Source organism: Rutilus rutilus, assembly GCF_951802725.1.
Source record: "Rutilus rutilus genome assembly, chromosome: 18".
NCBI classification, from domain to species: Eukaryota; Metazoa; Chordata; class Actinopteri; order Cypriniformes; family Leuciscidae; genus Rutilus; species Rutilus rutilus.
The window spans coordinates 35,352,931-35,378,744 of record NC_140231.1 but is presented as its reverse complement, the minus strand read 5'-3'; the positions used below and the strand labels follow the sequence as shown (position 1 = coordinate 35,378,744).

The 25,814-nt window shown below is 36.6% G+C and overlaps 2 long non-coding RNA genes across 2 annotated transcripts; one reads left to right on the top strand and one right to left on the bottom strand.

The window, feature by feature from the left end:
- The first annotated feature begins 148 nt into the window (after positions 1 to 148).
- LOC311277369 lies at positions 149 to 3,268 on the top strand. The gene is made up of 3 exons (XR_014625241.1): positions 149 to 591; positions 746 to 1,529; positions 1,756 to 3,268. It is a non-coding gene; the product is annotated as an uncharacterized lncRNA (long non-coding RNA).
- A 12,932-nt stretch (positions 3,269 to 16,200) lies between these two features.
- Positions 16,201 to 18,171, bottom strand: LOC311277364. The gene is made up of 3 exons (XR_014625235.1): positions 17,896 to 18,171; positions 16,925 to 17,038; positions 16,201 to 16,840 (listed from the first exon to the last, which is right to left on the bottom strand). It is a non-coding gene; the product is annotated as an uncharacterized lncRNA (long non-coding RNA).
- Positions 18,172 to 25,814: the final 7,643 nt, after the last annotated feature.

Sequence of the window (25,814 nt, the reverse complement as noted above, 5' to 3'; positions counted from 1 at the left end):
TTCTTGAGGACCGCTGTCCTGCAGAGTTTAGCTCCAACCAGCTCCAGCACACCTGTTTGAAAGTTTCTAGTATGCCTAGAGACACCTTGATTAGCTGGTTCAGGTGTGTTTAATTGGGGTTGGAGCTAAACTCTGCAGGACAGCGGCCCTCCAGGACCGAGATTGGTGAACCCTGATTTAGTGCTTTGTAAGTGATCAGCAATATTTTAAAAATGTATACAATGTTTAATAGGCAGCCAGTGCAGTGTTGACAGAACCGGGCTAATATGGTCATACTTCCTGGTTCTGGTAAGAACTCGAGCTGCTTTAATGTATACTATGATGTGTTTGTGAACAGTAGATATTGAGTATTGAGTAAGTGTTGATCTGTTGTTGTTCTGAACAGCTTCAGTTCGTCTGTTAAAGTCACTAATGTTCTGCTGATGGAAATCAGTGTTAATAAATCAGAGATGATTAAATGAGCAGCTGATGGAGTTTATCAGATCTGAGTTTTACATTTAACATTCAGACTCTTGAAACTCTTCAGGAAACAATACGGCTGCGTCTCACATCAGATATTCAGAGGAGATATTGATCTGAAGAAGTACTAAGGTATGTTCTGTGTGAATGAATGTGTGGATTTATTTTCATCTTCTACTAAAATTACATCTTTCAGGAGCTTTTAAATGAGAAAAACACATTATACTGAGACTCATGATTGTAATGCATGTATGAGTGATCTGAGTTTGTCATATTGTTGAATCAGGAGCTGATGGAGATTTGCCTGATATGAAACATCATCATCAGCTTCTGCTAACAGAAGAATCCAGAAACACAGTCTCTGGGAAGAACATCCATTATTCCCTGTTTCTAACTCTATCAGAAAGAGAAACAGAGAGATCTTCTGTGTGAAACGACAGATGAAGCACATGATGGAGAAAGCGGAGAATAAAAGTGATTCTGTCATAAACTCATCATCATAATCACAGGCTGCTTTATGATATTAAAGCTGGAAGCGTCACAGAATTCACTGGAACTAAAGAGATCTTGATTCTGATCAAACCATTCAAACCTTCAGAATAATATCAAAACAGCAGAAGTCATATTTTATAGTGACGCACATTTGACATCTTTGTGTTTGACTTCAATAATGATTCCCTTCAAATTACAACTTGTTGATTTTCATATTCCCTGATGAACTGAAATCTGGAAGTGTTTTCATTTGTTGCTGTAAAACACATTTTCATCTGTAGCTTCTTTAACTCTGCTGTGATTCTGATGATCTCCTGTAGAGGGAGACACGAGACTGCAGGACAGGGTCAAAGGGCAATCTGGAGCCGCTTTATTTTAGAGCTATTTTATCACAAATGTTTTAAATTCTATATTTTAAGTGCATGTTCTCTGTTAGATGATCTGAGTCTATATCATCAGTTCAGTCTCTGTATTATAATTATGATGATAACGGGTTGTTTTCTTCATTTCCAGTCTCTGTTGATCCAGTCGGAGCTGTAAAGTGTCGTTCTGATGAATCAAATATGATCAAACATGAGGTGAGAAGAGAAAGATGTTTATGATCAGGACTCACACATAAACTCACATTTCTATATTTGTCATTTCTCATCATCATTGATTATTGTGAATATTGTAGAGTTAATCTGAGATGCTGTAATAACACTGAGCTCATGCAGATGTTGATCAGGAGTTGATCTGATGTCTCGTGATATGATTTTATGTCTTTGTAAAGTTAAATTAAACTGTTGTCTTCCCCTGTATAAGTAAGCATCAGTAGCCACGAGTCTGATTGGTGTGACGTCAACTCCCCTCTTCGATTGACTGGCTAGAGGAGGAGCTGTCAATCTAGAACTAGTGGACCAATGGTGACACTTAAGCCCGCCCTAATTTACATGAAACTGGAACTGCAACATTTGGGAAAGCAAGCGCAGAACATAGAAAGAAGAGCGAAGAGAAAAACAGCACAAGCGTACAAAAGAGTAAAATATGAGCAGAAAATGCAAGAGAGCACAAAGTACAGAGAAAACCAAGGAAAGCAGGGCCGTGCACAGACATTTTGAGGAGCAGTGGCCTAAACCAAAAAAAGGGGCACTAAGGTGGTGGTTGCTTGTTAAAACACATTGTTTGCTATTCTGATCATTTTGCATTATTTTTTTCAGTTTGTGCTATATATTTTTACATGTGTTTTTAAATTTTTGATTCACGCTTATTATTTTTTGATCCGTGGCTGCAATACTTTAGGCGGGAAATTGATCCCATAGATGTGTTGAGATATGATGATAAGCGTGTGTGAGTCTCTCCAGCTCTACAGCGCCACACTGTATTCCAGTGAGAGTCTGTGGTGGAAACTGGAACTGCAGCTCTAACTGAGAGATTTAAAACCTTCCCGCTTATTTTCACATTCATTAGTCACGTTCATTTTCACATTTCATATTAGTCTGCATCAGGTCAGTCACTAGTCCGTTCTTTAGGGTGACCACCTGCTAATAAGCCCAAGGGGGGACAAGGGGTATGTTTCTGAGGGACAATGTTGGACAATGCCTGGCGCGGCGGTGCCCCACTGGCAGACTCACTGATAGTGGTTTACCCATTTCTAGCACATACGAACATGGTATATTAATAATGCCCTATTCTCCTAAACGTGTAATTGCTGATGTATGCTCATGAATAGGCCAACCAATGTGTATTTGTTTTCTAAATAAAGACTCATAATATTTTGAACATTCAATGAATTGACAGATGTACTTCCACTTAAGATTTACTATGTTATTTTATTTATTTTTCATTACAATTTATTTACTTGAAATAAATTATAATATAAAATTATAGGATTAACAGGAATTGTTGTTGCTCAACACCACAGGAACAGTAAAAAAAAAAAAAAAGTATTTAAAAAAAATACAATTGACATCGTATTCCTCTCCATGTCCGATTGAGAAGGACGTTTTGCAAAGGTCACAAAAAGCCCTCTCGGTATCCCCCTCAACACCTTTCAGCCACAAATATTCATTTCCCCATTCTTGTTTCTTGTACTCACACCTTCTCTTTTTAATTGATGATGGCGTTGCCTCTCAGACTCAGTCTCTTTCTCGAATTTTTCGAATTGGAAAGCGCGCATCTAAAAGTTCCTTCCTTCCCAGTGTGTCTGGTATGCGCGTGCGTGCGCTGTCATGACAACAACGAAAAAGTTGACAACCTAGTCAGCAGTTCAACTGAGGGGTTTGTGTGGCAACAATAGCGTGCTGAAATGTCAAGTAATGTTCGTTTGTCTGCTTGGGGCTCGGGGCAGAGTCGGCGCCAGGGCAGATCTACTGGAGGGGCATTGGATCATCGGCGGGGGGGCACTGACGTTTGACAAATATTTTGACGCAGTGGCGACATCATAGTCCAACACAGCACAAATGCTATATAAAACTAAACACTTTTATTATTATTATTATTATTACAATTACATGGCTTGGTTGAATTCTAATATATAATGCGGTCTGTTATTTCTTGATAACAGCCGCTGCTAAGTATAACGTTAACACACCATTGCCATGAAAAACAGAGCGTTGCTATGGACGCAGGAGTCTAACCGTAGAGACGGAACGGATTATTTTCTTTAGCGGAAGCAATACAATAGTTTTTAAATAAATAAACTCCTTTTTAAATCAATATTTTGTGTCAAATTATTGATTTATTTTGTTGGTAGCCATGTAATACAACCGCCTCGCTCTACATGATCCCTATCTTCTTACAGGCAGCCAAGTATACACAAATGCAGATATTACTACACATTAATTGCGCAGATATTAACATAAATAAATACATAATCTCTGTATTACATACATACTACATTACATACATAGTCTCCAATACCATCTCTGCTGTTCTTCTTCGTGCAAATTTTTTTATTCCCCAAACTACTTCAGAGGACACTAACGTTAACAACTCGCTGGCAGACAGGACAGACCAGCTTTTGAAATGAAGCAAAGTCTCATTTGGTCATTTCAAACACTTCAACTTTCAAATTTGGTCATTTTTTAAAGAAATGTAAACAATACCGTTTTGTGGCTCTTGAATGTGTCGGACAGATCGCTGTAGAACCTCAGTTAAAGCTGCTCGTGAACCAATCATCTCTACCTTCTAGTTAATTTATATTTATAGCATCAAATAAACATGAATGAATATAAAAAGGAATGTTGTTTTGACCATGGAAAGACGTTTGTTGCCTACCCTCCGTTTTTCAAGTTCAAATCCTCATGTTAATCTACTATGATTGGTCAGATCGCCTGTCAAACAAACTGATGTTTGAATACACCAAACACTGATCCCTATAAAACTACCCGTCATTGTAACCTTAACCAATGAAATAAGCTGCAGGGCGGGATTTCTGCTTAACTGGTTTGCGCCCAGTGGAATTTAAAAAAAATCTTTTTATATAAAGATTAAAAATACGGGAGAAATTCGGGGAAATATTTAAACGGGATGATAGCGGGATAGTAATGTAAAATACGGGAGAATCCCGGGAAAACCGGGAGGGTTGACAGGTATGGGTAGGAGGGGCATCAATAACCGCTAGGGGGGGCACGGCCCTCGAATGCCCCACCACAGCGCCGACGCTGGCTCGGGGATATAGAGCGACCAACTTTTTTTTGAGCAAGCATAGATTATGCGTGACACGGTCTCAATTTGCGGGACGTGTGAATTGGGCTTCAAACGCTGTGCGCGCACGCGCTACGCGGGACGGGTGGTCACCGTACCGTTCTTCCTTAATGTGGATACCTCTCGTTTCAACTCATTTCAAACTAAATCAAAAACAGACCCTAACGAAGCTCATTTCACTAAAAACAGTTCACTCATATCTCACATACATTTCAGCATAGATAAATGCTACTTCTGAGGTGTTTTTATACAATTACCCACCTGTAAAACAGGAGAGAAATGAGGAGACAGTGTTAACAGTTTCGAGCTCTCTGAGTCTGCAGTAATGAGAACAGTGTTGCCAGATTGGGACGGTGATTTCCAGCCCAAAAGCTCACCAAAACCCGCCCACTACAAGAAAAAACCGCCCAAAATTTGACTGCCAAAATAATATGATATCATTTCATTACCATGTCATTCAAGGTTGATAAGCACAATTTGTATCTCCTTAAAACAAAATAACAATGATAAAATAAAATAAAAAATAATTATTTTTTTCCCCAGGAAAACAGATCAAAACAGAGCAATAATAAAGGAGAATTAGCCAATATGACTAAAATGTCCAGATGGACACTGTCAAAACGGCAATCAAGAAATGAACCGATGACTTTAACCCTCGGAAGTACACACTGCAGAACATAACGCAGAATTTAGCAGTCAAAGCGGATTCATCGTTGATTCAAACCTTTTTCAGCAGCTGTCAGGGTCGAGTATAGTGCAGTCTGGACGGTGTAAAAGTTGCCGATGTCTGGTAAGGTAGTGTGCACATGACCATGGACATATTTCACGTGCCATATTTGATTTCATTTCAAGTCATTCAACTGTGCTCTCCTCTCAGAGTTATAGTCACCATCGACATCTCCCACCATGTGTACGTTTTTAGAGTTGCTCACTATCTCACTCTTTACTGTGTAGATACAACTTACTGTTTAGTAGGCTAAATCACTTTGGCATTAGCGATCACTGAATATACAGCTACAACTTATCGCGCTCAATCGCATCTGCCTGCTGATCGCTGATTGGCTAAAACTGCGTGCTCGTCGGTGATGTCAACACCAACGCCAGCTGACTCTGCATGGGCGTGTGTGTAGGCTACAGTAATGTCATGATGACTGATTGTATGGACTACATGCACACTTTAGTTTAGTTTTTTAACCAATTAGACTTTAAAATGTAGATGTTTGAAAACCGCCGAACTGACCCCAAACCAGCCCAAATTTTGTCCACCCGCCCAAACCCTTTTTTACCCGCACAATCAAATTCAAAACCGCCCAATTGGGCGGGAACCCAATCTGGCAACACTGAATGAGAAACCCGCGCAACTCACGCAGCTACAGTAACTCGTCACTCTACACTGCCCCTACTGGCCTGGAGCAAACACTACACAATTCACTTTAAGTCAGGAAAATTCACATTAAAAATAAAACAATTGGGATACTTGTTTAAAACACAAATACAACACTTTTGTGGTCGTCACAACAACATACCAGTAAACAAATCGAAAATATATTTTATTTAAAAAAAATCACTGAAAAAAAACGTCTCTCCAAAAAATACATTAATACAAAATTATTACACCGAACAACAAACATAATCTTTAAAAAACTATTTAAATGTCACAACATACTGGTAAATAAATCAAAAATATATTTTTATATATATTATCCCAGTTCAAACCCATGCCCACTTTGCCCATAAATGTACCATGCAGGACCCATATATGTGTTCCCAGTTCAAACTCATGCCCACTTGGCCCATAACAATTCTATGCAGGACCCATATGTGCATTCCCAGTTCAAACCCATGCCCACTTGGCCCATAAATATGCCATTCAAGACCCATATATGTGTTCCCAGATCAAACCCATGCCCACTTGGCCCATAAATATGTCATGCAAGACCCATATATGTGTTCCCAGTTCAAACCCATGCCCACTTGGCCCATGCCTGTCCCTTATGGCGCCCATGTAATCAGCTCATATGGGCTTCCAATGTGGGACTCGTACTACAAAACCTACATGGGACCCGCTGATTTCACCCAGCCAAAGCCCATGCCCACACAGTACCCATGGAACCCGTAGTTAACCCATCTGGGCCCCACGTGTCATTGCTGGCTGGGCAGCTATACTGTAATCTGTACAATACTGTAAGATAATATACTGTAATCATCTTTAATGTGTTCATTGTTTCTGCCTAAATGAATATGTGATGTGGACCACTGTAACTCATGATTGTATTATCTGTGTATTTCTGACATATTGATGTTACTTTGAGTCACGTCTGATAACAGATCGAGCTTAATTTTAATGTAGAAACGTTAATTTTCTTGTGAAGCTGCTTTGAATGAATATGTATTGTGAAAAGCACTGTTTTTGTCTACAATGTACATATATGCTTGTTTTTTTTTTTTTTTTAAATACCATACAAAACTTACAGAGTGCAAAACATGTAAACAGAAACTAATATCAAATACATTTCAAATGGTTTTGAAAACTTGCCATGACGCATTGCCAGACCTTGTCATGTCAGGATCTAAACACTTTAAAAAAAAAAAAAACCCTGTTAGTCTTTGTACTGTAAGGGTGGATTTCCTGCAGTGGTTCATTCTGCAAGACTGACAAATGACTAAAGAAACGTTATTAGCAAGATGGTAGAAAACTGCACATTTGTTGACTACTCCACCCACTGCCACTGATACCAGCGACGGAAATAAGCGCAGTTACAAGAGCTTAATATGTGGGAGGGCTTTCTATAGAGAGTGACAGCATTGTGTTGCAATAGGTAGCACTTCAAAGTTAATACCAAATCAAAACTAGTTAGCACATTAGTTGTAATTGCAAAGGTTTAATGACAAAATATGGTTATGGTTAAACTTAGTTAAAAAAAGATGAGATGATTAAAACTTATACCATTAATTGTATCCAGCATATATGTAAAATGTTACCAGAGAGAGAGAGAGAGAGAGAGAGAGAGAGAAAGAGGAAGTAGAGAGAGAGAGAGATAAAGAGTAAGTAGAGAGAGAGTGAGAGAGAGTAAGAGAGAGACAGTAAACGCATGAAAAATTGTCTCTTTTTCCAAACAAAAAGGGCAACCTTCAGTCACTTCAGAATTTATCAAGGAGACAAATGCATTTACTGCAATAGCACCGTGTAACTCTCCACTGTAAATCCCCAGTGTTTTTGACTAATGGTGACTTATACAAGGCTCTCCATTCTGGTTTTTCATTGACAGCAAGATTGAGTATATTTCGCCACGGTGTGTCACACTTGTTATCTAAAAATTTCTTATTAAAGGCAGGGTAGGTAGAAATGGTCTAAAAATTTTATTTTTCAAATTTGTTTAAACTTTATGTACATATCAATACATAATTAAAATGTAAGCACTCTGAAAAAGAAAGTATCAAAATCGAGTGTCTGTAGACCTCTCACGACTGTTTTAAAGACATCTCATTATTTCCATTCACTCCACCCCCTCATTTCTGTGCTTCTTCCAAAGCCACGCCCCCAAAACACATGAACGCGCGACTCCGACCGCTGAGCTAGAGGACACATTATTTACCTGAGACAAGCGGAGGGGAAGGGGCATTTTTTTGCCTGGTTTGCCTTCACTAACTGCATATGCCGGTACTGTAAATTTAGATTGCTCTTTCTCTGCCATTGTTTTGGTATTCCTAGGTTCAGTGCCTTCTTCTTCTTCTTCGATAGATTTTATTGGCAGCTTGCAAACATAGTGCATTACCGCCATCTACTGGACGGAGGTGTGATCAGGTTCCGTGCCTCTCGCACTCCTCAAATCAAACGGTCGCGCGCAAGTGGGCAGGTGCTGTGTGGCAAAAGGGTGGTTGCCATGGTTGCGAGAGAGTGACAGTCGCCTAAGCCAATCCTTTGATTCGTCCCGAATCGAAATAATGAGCTGTGTTTAATACAGATTAAACGGTCTAGAGTCACTTGATTTTTATACTCTTTTTTTCAGAGTTCTTACATTTTAATTATGTATTGATATATATAGAAAGTTTTAACAAATTTGGATTTTTAATTTTTAATAAATCCTACCTACCCTGCCTTTAAAAGGTTTTACACAAACCTTGTACAGTTCTTTTCCAAGTGCAATATTTGAACCCACAATCATTACTTCTTTACAATCTAAAAACATACTGTTGTGTTCTTTTTACAATCTTTACAATCGGGATTTATTAACCCCTTTGAGTATTGATCCAACAGTTCTTAGGATTTGAGTCCTAAATGCTCAGCAATCACGGTCACATTCTTAAAAGCAGATCCCACTATTTAATGTAAATGATCAATTACTGTCAACTTGGCATTACACAAAGTCCTTTCTGGTATGAGGAAGGAAATCTCACGTGATAAGTCCAAACGTGAGCCACAGACCAAAACAGAGAAGCAACATTGCTTTCCCTATTTTTCTTAAATAGAGACCAGACTTTAAATAAGCTGTGATAACAAAAACTGGAGAAATAGATAGTTTTAATCTTTGAGAGTCCAACCAGAATAAAGTTTTGTCCAGTCCAAGCCCTTCAATATTCCGAAGGATTGCACAGGCAGCTCCCATCCAACTCGACTCTGAAGAGCACTGTAAAAGTCTCTGTACACATTGCAGACGAAATGAAGCCGTTCGGCTCTGCAAGTGTATCAAACCAAATCCTCCTTGGTCTTTTGATAAATACAGAACACTTTTTGGTACCCAGTGCATTCGGTCCCAGAAAAAATCAATTAACATTGACTGGATTTTCATCAACACATCTACTGGGGGATCTATACAGGCCAGGCGGTGCAGAAGTGCAGAGGCAACCAGATAGTTGATGATCAAGATTCTTCCTTTATAGAAAATTTTAGGGAGTAAAAACCTCCACTTATCCAGTCGCCCTTTGACCTTTTCAACAGTGCCTTCAAAATTCTTTTTTTACAACATTTTCATGAGAACTGGCCCCCGACTGAGCCTGGGTTCTCCCAAGGTTTTTTTTCTCCATTAGGTCACCTGATGGAGTTTTTCGGTTCCTTGCCACTGTTGCCTTTGCCTTGCTCAGTTGGGGATATTTTGGGAATATTAATTTATTTTTATCAATCAATAAATTCAACTAGAAACAAACCTTGTTGTATTATTTTAATTTAATACTGTGAAGCTGCTTTGATACAATTTGTATTGTGAAAAGCGCTATACAAATACTTGACTTGACAATCATTTAAAACATCATCCAAAGTGTTCAAAAAAGTCATTCTTTCCAAAGCTATAGTTGGATACACAGACAAAAATAAAATAACTATTTTCAAATACAGTTTTGAACTTCAGCAACTTTCCTTTAAAGTCGGCATGAAATCAAAATGGACCCTATTTACTTTGTTAGCGCATATTACTAGTCTTGTGGTGAACAATTAATCCGTGGAAGTTAAAACACAGAAAAAAATGTTTTGGCTTCGTAATCTTTAATCAAAATCTGAAAATGCCCCTCCTCTCTGCCTTGGAGGACCTTCTCTGATGACGTAGGTTTGAGGACTTGGTTTGGGAAACGCTTAACCACTCCCCTCAAACCGTTAGTCTGTAATGAGCGAGAGATGGAGAGGAGGAGCGCTAGAGTAAAACCCTGCCCTCTGTTCAATATTCCTTTTCACTGGGAAATACGTCACAGCACTGGAGAAAAGTCGTTTGCAACTTCCGGTTCACGCGGACTTTAATTGTTTTCTCTACATTATAGGAATATGGAGTAAAGTTTTTAGGAAATAACACCGCAACTCCGCCACTCAATGAAGTATAATGGCTTAAAGTCACTAATCCATCAAATTCTTTAACCCATTCTACAGCATTTGATACATCACTATGGGTCTCTTGTAGAAACAACACATCATTTTTCTTATGTTTCATTAATTCAAACTTGAGCTCTCTTCTTAAAATCCCTTGCTCCGGTAACATTCAAGGAAGCAAGATTTATTTCCCCCATAAAGGATAAAAAAAGAGAGCAAAAGAAATAATAAAGCCATAAAAGATGCATTAATTTATCCATTCTGCTGGTTTCACTGGGCCCACCTGACTGACTACTTAATTTCGTAAGAATTTTCTTAAGACGGAAAACATCTTGATTGGTGAAACAACTTTCACTTCTAAAAATCTTTACCTTCTCAATGAACTGTATTATGTCTGGAAAATACTCCTCTAGTTTGACCTTTTTCACATTTTTCGTCATTTTCAAAAAGGACTTAATATCTCCAACAGCATACGTACGGCTAGAGAAACCACTTTGGGGAAGACTAACAGTGACACTACATTTCATAACCGATTAGTTTAAAATATGCTTTGCTATTTGAAATAACAGCCATTTCGAGTCGCGCCTGCAATTTCACAACTCTGTCGCATCTCTCTGCCGCTCTGCCTCCCGCTCACGTCACTTTTTTAAATCCCCTACAGCGCGAAACATGAGTCCCGCAAACGCGGCAAGGAGCTTGTATGTAATCGGAGGACAAATGGCTCCTTAGTTTCGATATGGTTTGGGTACAAGGTGATCGCATTGAAAATAAAGGCGTTTGTCTAGCGTTAGAAGCTCATTTGAAACATTGCCGCAGCTCATTTAAGAAAATGACAGCTCCGAAGAGACGCCGCTTTAGTTTGAGGTAGTGCTAACAATAATAAAGAAAGATGATGATTCCTGTTGTCTGCCCTGGCTCTAACCTCGAGTGTTTTAGCCTGTAGCCTTTACTTTTCGCAAATCTTGTGAGCGCACGAACCCAAACGCTGTGACCTCGTGCCAAATGTTTTTATTGGTTTATTAACAAACAGGCGAGTTATGAAAAATTGAGTGTTGAGGGATTTGTTCACTTCACACAAAAAGATCTTGGAATGAGATGGCTAACTGTAGTAGCGTTTAGTCCACTGTCTATAATAGCCTAATTTAGAGATCACTTTTTTTTTTTTTTTGGTTAACGTTGATACGGTCAACCATCGGTCAAACGGTCATCGGTTAACATCCCTAGCTTGGACCCGGCATCTCCTCAACAACTGTGGCGATTTCACCCTGCACTTCAGTTACATTTTCTGAAGCAACAGGTGATGCAGTTTTATTTATGTTATCCTCTCTTTTTGGACAAGCACGAATCAGGTGTCCATTTTCACCGCAACCAAAGCACCTCATTGTATTAGTAGTGGCATATATCACATAATTAAATTCTTCATGCCAAAACTTTTGAGACAGATCAAGTTCCTCAACGTTATCTTTCAATAAAATGTAAACATAACGCCTGAAAGACACCACATGTTTCAACAAAGATGACTTGCTTCCAATTGGAATCATTTTAATTGAAGAGACCAGTTTTCCATACCTAGCGAGCATTCCAACTAAAACTTCATTCTTGATAAACGGCGGCACATTAGATAAAGTTACTCTCTTAGACGGCGTAGAAAGAGGTAACACTGAGGTAAAAAATACCACTCAGATGTTTTTAGGTTGGAATTTTAGATTCAGAACAAAGAACTACACAGCTATATGAAAATATATTAGCATTTACAGACTTACACACAATAATACACTTATTAATGTTCTTTCCACAAAGCCTAATAAACGGACACAGTTGATTTCTCCCGCTGGTTTGATCTCTGATGAAGATTGAAGGTCTGGAAACATTAGTTCATCATGTTCTGTTATGAATGAAGATGCTGTCCGGATCTCCAGAGTCCAGAAGAAACTTTATAAAGAGACACATGCCGTGTTCATCATCATCTTCATCAATATTCACTGAAATATAAATAAAATATTGATCATCTGATCATCAGAGCTGCAGTGATCTCAGAAATGATGGCCAAACATGATCTTACATTAGTTTCAGGCGTCCTCACATCATTGATTCAGATATCATGATCTCAGCTCATGTTTGATCTTCTCTGATGATTCAGATCCACTCTTTACAGGAGTGTGTGGATCCACAGAAACTGTCAATGAAGAAACACAAGCTACAATATAGATTGTTTCACAGCAGCTTCACAATAGTAACAAATCCAAAATCACCTGAGAAGCAGCTCGAACAAGCCAATAGTGTCATTATTATTCAGCTCAAGTCACTTCAGTGTTTATTCAGCTCACTTTAATAACTGTAACATTCATCAATTGTGCACATACTGTACATGTGACAAACTCCTGTTACTCCACTGAACAGGCAAACGACACGAGAGAGAAGTGTTTTACATGCGTCACATCTGTGTGTAGTTTGGTGTGTATGTGTCTGAATGAAGTGTTTGCTTTTGCAAGAGATGTCTGATGTTTTGCATGTTGTGTGTGTGTTGTGTTTTGTGGTTTTGTGTGTAGAGTTTCAAGCAAACATGGACGGGCACTATTTAAAATTGTGAATTTCTCTGAATTTACTAATTCTTGGAAACATTTAGGATAATGTAAGTACACAATTGAAAGAAATATATAACACTGTGCAAGTGTTTTTAGGATATTTTGATACAAAATTCATACATATTGCTCCTTTAAGCATCGTCTATGAAACTGAGGGTAGATTTAACAGTAAAACTAAAATGTGATGAAGGATTGAAGTTCAGTAATGAACAAACACTCACAGTGTGGATTTAGTATCTTCATACTGTCACATCTACCACGTGTCTGTCCTCTTTCCTCTGGTGATTCTCTGGTTTGTGTCTCATTTGTGTCCTCCATTTTTCTCTCAGTCTTCTTGTTTTCTGCTGATCTGTGATTTCTGCTGATTTTCTTTCTCCTCTTCATTTGAATCTGTTCAATCACACAGACAGAGTTTCATTAAAGCGATATAACATCATATCACGAGACATCAGATCAACTCCTGATCAACATCTGCATGAGCTCAGTGTTATTACAGCATCTCAGATTAACTCTACAATATTCACAATAATCAATGATGATGAGAAATGACAAATATAGAAATGTGAGTTTATGTGTGAGTCCTGATCATAAACATCTTTCTCTTCTCACCTCATGTTTGATCATATTTGATTCATCAGAACGACACTTTACAGCTCCGACTGGATCAACAGAGACTGGAAATGAAGAAAACAACCCGTTATCATCATAATTATAATACAAAGACTGAACTGATGATATAGACTCAGATCATCTAACGGATAACATGCACTTAAAATATAGAATTTAAAACATTTGTGATAAAATAGCAAATAATCCAGTCATCATATGAAGATAAAGCTCCTCAGTAAAGATGAGAAATGAAATATGAAACATGTTTCTCGCCTGTGAGAAGAAGAGAGATGTAGAATAATCCAGAGTTTATTAAATCACACTGAATATATAAAGATAAAGTCCTTCTTCTGTAGTTTGTGATGGTCCAGATATATTCCTGTCATGCATTCATTTCTCTTGTGTTCAGATTCTGCATAAATCAGATATAATATATAGTTAAAGTGAAATTTCACATTTGTTAGTGATTTGTTTAAATACATATTTACCTTTCAGTTTCACTACAATACTTTATACTGTAACATCTGTTCATAATTAATATCTAAAAATACTCTTACAAAATGTTTAAAGATGAAAGTGTTTAATTACCTTGTGATGATCTGGACAGAGAGAAGCTCCAGTGTTACTGAGAGTCTGAGAAGCTGAACTGAGACTTTATGCACTTACTAACGCCACCCCCTCTTGGGTGACATCGTTCTTCCTGAGATAAATCCTGAGATATCTTATTACCGCACCTGAATTTATTACACCTCCCACAGACCTTTGCCTCTGGCTCTGAGTCACACACTGGTTTTGTTCTCTGTGTAGTTTCTCACATTCCTCTTTTAACGCTTGTTTCACACATCAGTAGTTTAACAGATTCCCAGTGTAGAGATGGTGAAACTGGTGTTATATGATGATATTGTCTTGATCTGGTAATAACTCTAGCTGCTGTATTTTGCACTATAACTGTAGTTTGTTGATTGATAATGATCAGGATAATCTAGTAATGCATTACAGTAATCCAGTCATGAACGCTTTATGAGCTTTTCTGCATCAGAAACATGTTCTGTATTTTGGTGTTTCTGAGGTGAATAACGCTGAAGGATCAGCCAGATCTTTAACTGGACATGATGAAGAAACACACACTGATGCAGATTGTTTACAACAGATTCTGTGGACAGGATTATGGCCAATCAATAATATCATGTTATTTATGATTATCATCATTTATTATAAAAACATTACTGGTCATCCATATCTTTAACACACTCTGGTTACTTGGATAATATACAAATGTAATTTCGTCTGTATATGTCCAGACTATTAATATGTCCTGATTATTAATAAGCATAACAGTGGAAACTAATCTCATGTTTTCTAATAATTTTACAGACCCACATTTGACACACAATAACACTTTACATTCAAACACAAGCTCTTCTTTCTGCTCAATCTTTATCAGCAGTCAATATTTACACATCATAGTAAAGTTGTAAGATGTTGCTGTATTAATCAGTTTCCTGTAATAGATTTATGTATCCTGTGACAAACAACATCTCTCGGGTTTACAGAGTAAAGGAGGCGTGCTGATGTGTTCTGACATGATCCTGTAACTGACTTGAAGCTCAAGGTACAGATAATGCCACATGTGGTTTCAGTGCCTTCCCACAGAGCAGAGACATGACACACATCTCAGTAACACAGGAACCTCTTTAGCATGACCTGAGACCTGATAATAGAAACATGAAAATAAGTCTTTGCTGCACAACAATTTTACATTTTCATAGGAGTAATTGAACAAACTTAAGGATTAAAGTAGTCTATGAACTTTGAACACCAAAATTATTTTAACTTATCACACAGAATATTTCTCAGGCTTTATTGTTCCCAAACGACCTCTTCTGTTTTTAAATGTAAGGTTGTCATCTAGAGTTCAGCGCCACACACTCATTGACATCAGGCTGAGAAACACACTGATCCACAGTGGACTTTACAAACTCTCTGCAACCGCAGCAGAACATGAACATCAGGAACACCTGAAGGCCATGAGCCTCCTCTTTCTAAACATATTAAAGTCATGCAGAAAGATTAGAAATAAATATCCACAGTGAGTCTCAGTGAGTTTTGCTGGATGGTCAAGCGCTTCATCTCTTCTGGACAAACAGGTTTTCTCACACATTCTTCAGAGACTTTGTTTTCTGACCCATAAATGTCTTAGAAATCTCTGCAGTCCTGAATGCATTACACATTATTATTATTTTAATGCTTGGCCTCTGATTAGTCTCAGTCTTTTCTGCAGCACATGAACAATAGTCTGATCAGAAACCTCTCAGATTTCATCAACAATATCTTCACTTGTGATCTGAAGATGAACGAATATCTTACAGGTTTGGAAGGACATGATGGAGAGTAATTACTGACAGAAACTTCATTAATGGGTGAACACACACTTTAAATATTCTGCTGTGTGAGATTAGACTGTAAGTTATACTCAGATCTGTTATTTTACTGTAAAAGATGATCTTGTGTGTGTCAGGAGAATAAAGGTCATGAGTGTAACCGGCACTGAATGAGCCGTGGAGAAAATGAGTTCAGAAAGTGTTCAGTACAAACACACAACTGATCATTTTATGCTTTTTATTTATAATAGTGTGTTTGTATCTGGACTTTTATTGCCATGATTAATTCAGTCTTTAGTTTACTGTTACAGTATATGTGTCAAAGAAATGAAACACTTGATTTAGACAAAGAATCTTAAACGGGGAAAACAAAATGACACACAATGCAGATAAAGACAGAAAACAGCAGGAGTAAATGATGCAAACGTGTGTGTGTGTGTGTGTGTGTGTGTGTGTGTGTGTGTCAGAGAACCTCACATGAGGAGGATCATATTTAACATGAAAAACACACAATACTGTCACAACCAGATGAAAATGCAGTATTTCACTGATAACTGACATACAGAGAATTTTAGATTCAGAACAAAAAACTACACAACTATATAAAATATAACAGCATTTACACACTTACACTATTTACACTTATTCCAAAGCCTAATAAACGGACAGTTGATTTCTCCCGCTGGTTTGTTCTCTGATGAAGATTGAAGGTCTGGAAACATTAGTTCATCATGTTCTGTTATGAATGAAGATGCTGTCCGGATCTCCAGAGTCCAGAAGAAACTTTATAAAGAGACACATGCCGTGTTCATCATCATCTTCATCAATATTCACTGAAATATGAATCAAATATTGATCATCTGATCATCAGAGCTGCAGTGTATGATCTCAGAAATGATGGCCAAACATGATCTTACATTAGTTTCAGGCGTCCTCACATCATTGATTCAGATATCATGATCTCAGCTCATGTTTGATCTTCTCTGATGATTCAGATCCACTCTTTACAGGAGTGTGTGGATCCACAGAAACTGTACATGAAGAAACATAATATTATCTTCAGTTTAAAGAGGGACAGAACAAACACATACAGCACTAAAACTGCACAAGATAATAATAATGATGATGATAAAGCTGATAATCTGTTGATGACAGGCAAATGAAGTTTTACTTCTGATGAAACGAGACACTGACACTGTTTTCATCTTTAATACTGTAAAGCTGCTATAAAATAATAGTGACGTGTTCAGATGCTTTTCTTATGGTAAATTAAAAAAGCTTGCAGTTTTCTCATTTTTGTTGTGTGTTTATTTAGTTATTGAGAGGAAAGTGCAGCACATATTCACATATTCATCTACACATCACTCTCAGCAGTCTGGATGTTGTGTACTGTACAAAAGGCCCTCAGTGAGTCGAGTGTGTACTTTACTATAGTAAATTATCTCCACTAGCAGCCTGCTCTCGTTATTCAGTGCTATTGGTTTCTTTTCGGTTAACAGAAATCCAGAAATCCACAGTATTATCAGCGTTTGTAATAATAGGCTACACTTTACAAATTATATATACACAACAGATATGATTATTTTGCATGTTCGTTTTTATTTTCAGACCATTAGTATTATATGTTCTGGCATCTGGCCATTATGTGTCCTCGACACTGGTTTATCATATCAACCATTATTATTACAAGTCAGTTTAATGAAACTCAAGGAATTGTCATATATCAGGAGAACACAAATGAAATAATTAATCACAATATTAATCAGAGCAACTTCCATTTGCAGAATTAACACAAATATGGACACATTCAATGGCATATATAGTTCAGAAACACAGATGATTCCCTCAAACATTTACTGATTGAATTATGAGTGATTGTTTTACTCACAGAACGGTCTTTTATCATTAAAGCTGCTCCATCTGACAATCCTCACAAGCTTCATGTTTTCAGTGGTTTGTGTCTTCATCTCTCTCTCTCTCTTCATGTGTTTACTCCTAGTTTCCATCTACTGTAATTTAAACAATTAAACATATAAAAAGAAAAAAGAGCAATATTAATCTGTTGTCTCATGAAAACATAAAGAAAGTGAAAAGTCCAACAGCGGAGTGTGTAGCTCATAAGCCAATCGCCAGTGTTAGTTCCTGTGTGTAATGAACCACCGAATGTGCAAACTAAATCTGCAAACATCAACAAAAGGGTCGGGGAAAGTGACTGGCCCGCCCTCGAACAGTCAGGAACACTGGCGAGTGGCGATTTGGTGTGACGTCACTGTCACTGTCACGCCCACAGAACAGGAGCAAACTGTCCACCTACTGTAGCTATAATTGTAAGTTAAGTTACTGCTATTGCAGTTTGTGTTGAACTATAAAAAGCACAGAACTGCAGTTTGTGTTGAAACTACTGTTGAACCAGTTATACTAGGTGGAGAGTTTGCTCCTGTGCTGTGGGTGTAACAGTGACGTCACACGCGAATATTTTTTTTATTTTTATTTTTATTAAATGCCAGTCACATACAAATAATAGATTTTAACAAAAAAATACAGACAATATTCAAAATTCAACATTACAACAAAATAAAAAAGAAAATATAGTGCAAATTAAAATAAATTATAGAAGTAAAAGAAAAAGAAAATAATATAAAAGGAAAAGAAAAGTGTATGAGATCATCAAATAAATAACCTAAAAGTTTCACATAAAGACCTAGTATGTTTTGCTTTGCTGTTTTTCAACCCAAGTAGTAACTCAATATAACTCTTCATTTCTATCCGAAGCAACAAAAAATTGGGTTTTTCTTTAGCCCATTTTTGCTTATGAATATGGTATTTTCCCATTATCATATTTTTATTTTGTTGTAATGTTGAATTTTGAATATTGTCTGTATTTATTTGTTAAAATCTATTATTTGTATGTGACTGGCATTTAATAATTTTTATTTTTTTATTTTTTTTTTCAGTAAAAAACATTTTTTTTTTAAATAAAACTGCTATACACACCTCCGCTGTGGTGTGTGTGTGTGTGGCTTGTTTTAAATGTGCATTGCCTCGACTGAAATGTAGGCTAACCAACAGCTGCAGCGGCAGCAGTGAGGGGAAGTAGGGATATGACCATAGAGGGAATAAAGTCTTCTGACATTCCCGATCGGGTTACCTTGTTGACCCAGCTGGTATTCAACCAACCTTAAAGGGGTCATAATGTTACTTGCACTTTTACAAGTTGATTGTACTGAAATAAATGTTGGCAGTGCGTACACAACCATCATAAAATGATAAAAATCCATCCAGTGGTTTTTTTAAATCTTCTTATGTTTTCCCCCAACTCAAATCAAGCTGTTCGATTTTGTGACGTCACAAGATCGACGCCCCTCCCACGATGGTTGATTGACAGCAGTGTTTCAACGCAGACCCGCCCTCGTGAGTGAGCTGTCAATCATAGCATGCGCCGACAGGCGCGTAACATTGTGGATAGCTGGAGCACTGAGCAGAATGGCGTCTAACGATTGTGGTGTTCTGTTCTTGGGTGTAATAACGAACACAGCATCATTTTGATTTTTGATGTTCCTAAATCTGAACCGCTGAAGACGCAGTGGCTGAGTTTTGTTTTCGAAGGGAATATTCCCCACGATCAACGTCAATGCTCTCATGTTTGCGCGAATCATTTCACCAGACTGCTTTACAAACGAGGTCAGTATAAAGCTGGTTTTGCTAAGAAGCTGCTCCTGAAAAAAGGATCGGTACCAACTATTCGTGTTCCTGCTGCACCTCCAGAAGAAGAAGTGAGTGTAACGTTTTATTAACCTTTATATTAATCTTTATATTAATCTTTGCAAATCGCTTGCTGCACACTTCATGATGAATGCGGCTAAGGTTTACACTCAGGGTACATTACGGCATTTCTATGTACAACGTTCTCAATATAATTCATAATCCCACGTTTATAATGAACAACGCGTTATGGTTATTGTGTTATTATTTCAATCGGTGTCCGCACAGAACAGAGGGGCGGGGTGAGCAAAGCTCATTATCATTTAAAGACACATGCACTTAAACGGCGTGCTGAAAACAGAGCTGTTCTTGACCAGGTGTTTTCTTACAATAATGAGAATTTTTAATTAAAGTATATCACAAACTTAATTTAGACCCTAAAGAATCATATTAGCTTGTACTAAAATGACATTATATGACCCCTTTAAACGTTTAAATGTGGTTGAAATAATGTCAGTTTTGAAAAAACATTCATTCAACGTCAAAACAACGTTGAACACCAAATGATTGAAATGGTGTTGTTAACTAACTATGGATTCAACATAGAAATATAATTCAAATTTGAGTTGTATACGTCAAATCAACATTATTTTTACAACCATGACTTTTAAACATTTTGTTGAAATATATCAGTAGAAAAATAACGTTCAACGTGGATTAGATTTGCAAAATCTAAACAAAATCCAACGGTTATCCAACACTGACACCTGACGTTGATTGAACGCTGACTCTATGTTAAAATGCCAGCTGGGGCCGTTCCTGCGCCACTCAGAGCGGACATTGGTGCTCCAGACTGCTGGGACTTTGCACTGCACTGCATTTATAAATAAACTGTTGTTACTTGCATCTTGTATCCTCCTTTTATTATCATGACAAACTGATCATTAGCTAATCTCAAAATCAAAGACCGCAATAGGAGAGAGAGCGGTATCAGCACAGGAAAGATCATTTCGTTTCTTTACTTTTAATGAAGATTATTGTGTGTTAAGCGGCTGTGAATTACTTTCACTTTGATTTGCGATAGTTTGCGCGTTGGTTTGATGAATAGAGCCACTCTCTAAATATATAGCCTTGCTGTTATTTTACTTTTTTTTAAGATCCATCACGTCATTGAGTTATGTATGTTCAAATAAAATATGAGGAAAGTGAACTTGTATAAAAATATAATTTTTTATAAATATATTTTCACATCTTTCGTTACACTGAAACTGTGATGCGCCATTGTGTGGATTCATGTATCTTGTGAACAGAGATGGGCATAAATACATGGAAATGTATTTAAAATACAAATACAAAATACTGTGTGGAAAAATGTATTTAAATACAGTATTTTGTATTTTGAAAATACACAAAATACATGTGAAATTGGCCATCCAGTGCAGGAATAGGTCACAGTGAATGAAGAAACTACATTTTAAATTTTAAATTAGAATTAATTTAGATTCATTTGACACTATTTACCCTTTATTATTATTATTTTTTATGTACAATAAAACTAAAAGCTGAAGATGTTTGTGGAGTATCATTTATCAGTGTTTGTTTTTCCACTTCAACGTTCCAATAATTCCTGTCCACTAAAAGCTGCACGGATACATGTGCTTACCCCACAAACAGGCCCATCTATGTAAACGATTTAGAAAACGTTCCATCAGTTCAGACTTTATATCATCGCTATGTGTGTGTGTGTGTGTGTGTGTGTGTGTGTGTATGTGTTCAGTCTCAGTAACTAGAGATCACACAGAGTTATGAAGACTTCAGATTATCATAACTCTGAGGCAACACATTATCATATATATACTGTAATCTGTATAACACTGTAAGATAATATACTGTAATCATCTTTAATGTGTTCATTGTTTCTGCCTAAATGAATATGTGATGTGAACTGTGTATTTCTAATGTATGGACGTTACTTTGTCACAGTATGTGTAAATAAACGTAAAAGTAAAAATAAAAATGAACGTGAAATAAAGCGGCTCCAGATTGCCCTTTGACCCTGTCCTGCAGTCTCGTGTCTCCCTCTACAGGAGATCATCAGAAGTATCAAAAAATTACTTTCTGTTCCAGAAAAGGACGTTGATTTCATATGTCACTGTAGAGACATCAAGACTTAAATCATGTTTATCAGGCATTCTGGGAGACACAACAAGTGAATATGGAAATAAATTATACATCAATATTCCGATTGAAATATTAGATTTTATTATTACAATGTTGCTATTACTCCAATTATTACACTTCTTTTTTCATTAAATGTTGCTCCAAGAACACATTAATGTGCACATTAGATACAGTGTATAGATACATTGCATTGAATGGGAATATTAATGTATGGCCATTTTACCCACATATTGCATAAAGTAAAATTGTTTATCAATTCATTCCGTTATATCTTTCATAACATAGTTGAGAATCATCTTTATACAAATTATGGTTAAAAAATAAATCCTGAAACCCCAAAAGTTATTGGTGATTGAAAAAAAAAATCCCATTGTTTTTGCTTATAAATATAATTTCATGTCATTTTAGATTTCATATTTTTCACATTTCATATTTTTGAGTCACTGAATATTAATTTATCAAAGTTTCATACAAGTATCTCATATTTCATAGCAATATTGTTAATGGTTTATTGACCTGTATCTTCACCCCAACAGCTGAAAACATGAACAACTCCTGATGTTGCACAGCCGCTCTCATTCACTAATAATTGTGTAGATTATTTATGTGCACATTTGAAGTTTTTACAAATACTTTCCGCCTAATTCACAACACTCGAGACACACATGCATTTGTTCTTGCGTTCTAATGGTGAATTTGTTGTAGACCTCTTCTAATGGAGAAGTTCTTCTAATCGAGCGGCCGTTCACGATCAACCAAATACATTTGATTATTTCAAAATAATAAAACTTCATTTTTCACTTGTGAAGTTTTCACAGCCAAACTCCCAAACAGTCGCTATGGTAAAGTATGTTTCTGTGAAATACTTCAGTCTTCAAATTGACCATACATGAGATTATGAACACATTAATTACATTAATTCAGGACATGTATGCTTTATTTATTTTTTCATGCTTTACTTTACTTCATTTTCAGTAACCTCAGACTTTAAAACGTGGCTTTCTTGAGTGTACTCCATGAGTATTGTGCACAAAATGCCTTGAGTATTTAATGACTGTATGAAATAAAAAATGATAGACTGATATATCTGGCCATTTAGAGAATATTAATATCAGCTGATAATTGTGATGCTTGTCTGGCTAAAAATAAGTGTCATTATTTTATGTCATTTGAAAATCTGAAAGTGTTTGAAATGTACTAAATTCCCCAAGTCACTGTTACTGCTGCCTATAATAATAATCATAACTCATAACCACTTAAAGACATTAAAGCATCTCACATTTGCCTCTGTTCTTATGTTTGTTGCACAGAAACACACACTCTCTGTTTGAATCAAGATTAAAGTCATATTTCTTTAGCCAAACATTCACATAATGCTCCTCATAAACTTGCACTGGAATGATGATATCTGAGTAAATACCAAACACACACGATCATCTAACAGCAGCTCCTGTAATTCTCCTGTTGTTCTTGTTTCTCTCTCAGATCAACAGCTTTAGATTCAGTCTTTGAGAAGATTTCAGATCATTAACTGTTAGATCAACATACAAAAATAGAACAATACATTCTTGAACTCAAAATGTCTTTGTTATATGGTATTTCTGAAATAATGTATTCTTCAGTTGCTCATATTGTGTCTACCAGGTTTCATCAATTTATTACATGAAAATATCGCTCAACACAATTCATAACCTTCACAATTTGTCAGGTGATCATCCACGAGCTGAGTTTTACGAGCAGATTTACGACGCTTCATTTTAAATCGGATATGACGAAAGTAATAATTTAGATTACAAACTCTGAATCGGGTTTATTCAGAGTTTGACCGAACATTTGTGATTTATAATTTACCTGATAATTAATACAATGTAGCCTACTAAGTTTGAAACCGCAGATTTCCAGCAGCGTTGTTCTTGTCCTCCAATCTCCTCCGTTTCTCCTCTGACTGTGAATGAAAGCAAATTAAATTACTGTTTGTAGTATAAAAAAAAAGCTTCACTAAGTGATCAATGATCAATAATACCTCATGTTGCTATCATAACTATGTTAAATTTAATAAAGTTGAAATCTTTTTACAGTCTATGGTTGAATAAAGTTAAAATAAAGTCCGCTGCTGCCATCTAGTGGTTGAAAGTGGCACTACATCTCTAAAGATCCGATTCTCTAAATTGTCTTATGTAAATGAATACTTTTCGAACATTTTAGATTATATGTAGACTTTTAGATTAATACATGTGCACTATGTCTTGATAAACTTCCCTGTAGTTTCCTTGTTCACCACACGATGGCGCATCACACACAGGCTCATTGTAACAAATGATGTGAAAATATATTTATACGAGTTCATTTTTCTTATATATATTTTTTAACATGCATGGTCAATGACATAATGGATGTTAAAAAATAAAGTTAAAGTGAAAAAACAAAACAAAACAGGAACTATGCTATATATTTAGATTAAACCAAATGGGACTAATTATGAAATCACAGCTAGAAAAAATAAATGACTTTATATTTTACATATATTTAAGGCCTAAATAATTTTTCAGAATCAGAAATAGAATAAGTGATCTGTGCATATCAGTGCATGACAATAGGCAAGAAACTGGCATCATGTTGTGAAGTTGTCTCAAGCGTTTTTGTCTGATTCAGATGAGATATGGACTGGGTGGATTTTTAAAGTCCATCTGTCTCTATGTGTGATTTGTTTCTTTCGCTCCCTCTTGGACGCCACACGGGACTGGAAAGTGCAAGTGGACCTAGATCAGCAACAATCTCAGGCCAGATCTTGTTTTGTGGTCAGCTTCACAGAAGTCCCTGTTCATCGTGGAGGCTAAACATTATATAAAAAGATCAAATGATTCACAATCAGATTCAGAAATAGTATTCATTGCTTTCTTTTTGTGGGAATGAAAGATAGTCTTGATATATAATTGCATTTCTTTTTCAAGAACCAAAAACAAAGGTAGGGTTTTATTGAACTTACATTTATGTATAGAATTTAGCACAAAAAAAAAAAAAAAAAAAAAATAGGCTATATATATATATATATATATATATATATATATATATATATATATATAATATACTCTTTCCTTTTATTTGCGGGAATATTATTAAAACCAAATATAACATTTTCTAAACAAAGAAAAAGTGGGGTCAATGCTGTCAATTATAAATCTAGACAAATCTTTCAAAAATTGTCTTAGGCTACATGAGCACAATGCCAAAATAAATGAAACAGGGTTTCAGCCAATGTATTACAAAAAGAACAGTTCAGATCAAAATCCTTTTTAAATTCAGCAAGAAAATTATTTACTGGGTAGTACCCGTGTAAGAATTTGAAACTTTTGATTTTTTTCTATGAGACTGGATTCTCTTTGAGTGGGAGGAGCCGCGAGCCGCGGACGCGCTCGACTTTCTCAGAAACTCGGCCTTAAACCAATGAGGAGCAAGAGTGGGAGGAGCCGAGGACGCGCTCGACTTTCTCAGAAACTCGGCCTTAAACCAATGAGGAGCAAGAGTGGGAGGAGCCGCGGACGCGCTCGAATTTCTCAGAAACTCGGCCTTAAACCAATGAGCAGCAAGAGTGGGAGGAGCCGAGGACGCGCTCGAGGATCTTTTATGGCAGATCCTCTCTAACCCGCAGAAACACAACACTGAGCCACAGGTTACAGGCTTCTGATCATGCGCGACGTTCATCATTAAGTAAGCAATTTCGTGAATATATAATCTCACACACAATATATATAATCTGATGTCTACTAATAGATATAGTGCAAATAAAATTATCATGATTTGGAGTTATTAATTTAAATTTACTGGGTTATTTTATGTTTAATTTATCATTTTAATATTGATCGTTTTTCTTTTCATTTGTTTTATTTTGAATGTTTAAATGCCAGTAGATGGAAACTATGAGTA